At 43.1% G+C, this 2,218-nt stretch overlaps 1 protein-coding gene across 1 annotated transcript in view; it reads right to left on the minus strand.

The window, feature by feature from the left end:
• LOC112071390 (proteoglycan 4) overlaps nucleotides 1-1,020 on the minus strand; it is a 7,566-nt gene extending 6,546 nt beyond the window's left edge. Inside the window, exon 1 of the mRNA XM_070439371.1 lies at nucleotides 470-1,020. The gene's annotated coding sequence lies outside the window, so the exon portion shown is untranslated. The remainder of the gene's footprint in view (nucleotides 1-469) is intronic.
• Nucleotides 1,021-2,218: the final 1,198 nt, after the last annotated feature.

A 2,218-nucleotide genomic window follows, 5' to 3' on the forward strand; every position in this document is an offset into this window, starting at 1 on the left:
TTATTAACCGTCATGACTATAATAATGGATATGTCCCAAATGTGTTAGCCTCGTAAATGCCAGACTGATCACCGCTGCACACACCCATGTCAGCTCGTGAGAACAGTGTGTGTGATAATGTCTGAATATCCATTCATGCATATTAAAGGTGTCATTCTGTGTTGTGATGTGGTCTATGTTCATTTGATGTTAAATATGAAATCAAACTATTTCAATAAAATGTCTACTGTTTCATTTGTTCACCATTGACTGTGTTTGTAGTAATCTCTCACCATCGCTATGACAACTTTTGCCACAGTTTTGCTCTAACACAGCAGTAAGTTGAATCAGATGTGTAGCGCTGGGCTAGAGATAAAATGTCCACACCCTGGTTATCCTCAGAAATAGATCCAGGAACACACATAAACTATATGGTATTTTCCTCAGTCAATGATTTTTATATATGGGAAGAGAGTTGATGTCTCTTTACCTATAAGAGAGAATCTCCACATCAAAGCCATTTTGACATTCAGCAGGTCCTGGTACTCTCTCAAGTAGCCAGACACTGTCTAGTTTAGCATTGGTCAGCTCATTCTCCAGCTGCCTGATAGTGTCCTGGACAGAAAAAGCACACAAGAGTCAATAATAGGGTCAACCAACCACTTTGGTTGGTATGACAACAAAGGAGACATTTAGGGGGGAAATAGTGTTCTACCTGCCTAATAGGCCTATATGAGAGGAATGGTTCCAGTAATGATACAGTTCAACAGGGCCTATATTTGTGGCCTACACCTACAGCATAGCCCTGAATACAAATATGAATCATAAAAATGTGTAATGGTTTACTTTACAATTGTTAGAGGTACAAAATAAAACCACAGTCTAAACCGTGGTAATGAATCATTTCCGCATAGTGACGCCTCCTCCAGCTCTTGTAGTTGGTTTTCCAAGGCCTCTCTCATTCCTTTGCCACTGAGTCCAGATCAATTGTTTTCCCCTGCAGTCGCCTTCTATTCTCCTGGATTTCCTGACTGGGTCGCTTCAGCGCCTCTCTGTGCTCTCTAGCCGCTTGGTTAATTTTGCAACTGGACAACGGAACCCTCCTCGCCTGCTGAAAGTCGGAGGTGGCGTGAACTTCTAACTTGCATCACGGATTGTCCCGGAGAAGCCGCAGTGATGTCAGGTTCCAAAGTCGTGCGCCTTATGACCGTTTCGTGAGCCTCTTGGATCCTGCGAGCCACCATTTCTGATTACCTCGTCTCATGTTGTCGTCTATGAAGTGATTCTCGTTCCACCAGAGACTGCGCTTTCTCGTCCAACTGAAGTATTATGGCAAGGTATGCATCAGTTGGCGTCCTTTTTCACACAAGGATCCGTTCTCTGCCAATCGAGCGGTCAGTGCCTCCTCGCTCGTACTGTCTTTCTAGGTGAGGGAAATCTTCCTCCAGGTTCTGATCTCACATACACCACCTAGATGTAGAAGGCAAATGTTAACTATCACAGTTAGGCTAGTGAGCAAGCATTGTAGCCAGGTGGCCATGGACAACAAAAAATAAAAGTGAATACTGTATGACAGAGTCATAAACCGTTTTGTCAACATGACAAAGGATGGCATTGACGTTTCTCTACAAGTAGGTTGAGTCAACATGTTTTTTCAACTTGCACGAACGCATGTACACACACATACAAATAAATCAGAACCTACAGTCTCACTCGTGCCATAATCACTCCCCTTTCTGTCAACCAATGGGCATAAATCCAGGGGAGTATGTCAACTCACCCCTTGTGTCTCACTTGATATTTTGGAGCAAAAGTCTTCCAAAGACCTCCCACCTCTCCACCAGCATGTAACCTGGAGAGCCGTCATCACATCCCTCTTCTCCCAGCTGGAGGGTTTCGATGCCAGCTGTCCAGCATAGAGCAATCTGTTATCAGCATCTGGTTCTGTGGAGCATTCCTCTGAGACGAGGCCTACCCCCAAAACTACCACATGGTATTCTGTTGTCATTCAGTTAAGCCTGTACTCAATTGAAATCTAATAAAACATTATTTTAGTCACACCCTGAAAAAAACTAAAATCTCTGGGAGTAAAAGGTAGTTATTTAGCTCTTACTGAGACAGAGGCTGACATCCTTTCGAATTTCAAGTAAAAAGTAAAAAAATCTCACTCGTACACGTACAGTACTTGTTGAAAGTAGCATCTATTTATTCCAGCCCTTCATGTTTACCACATCTCAAA

The sequence above is a fragment of the Salvelinus sp. IW2-2015 genome, unplaced genomic scaffold (assembly GCF_002910315.2).
Source record: "Salvelinus sp. IW2-2015 unplaced genomic scaffold, ASM291031v2 Un_scaffold1602, whole genome shotgun sequence".
Lineage (NCBI taxonomy): Eukaryota > Metazoa > Chordata > Actinopteri > Salmoniformes > Salmonidae > Salvelinus > Salvelinus sp. IW2-2015.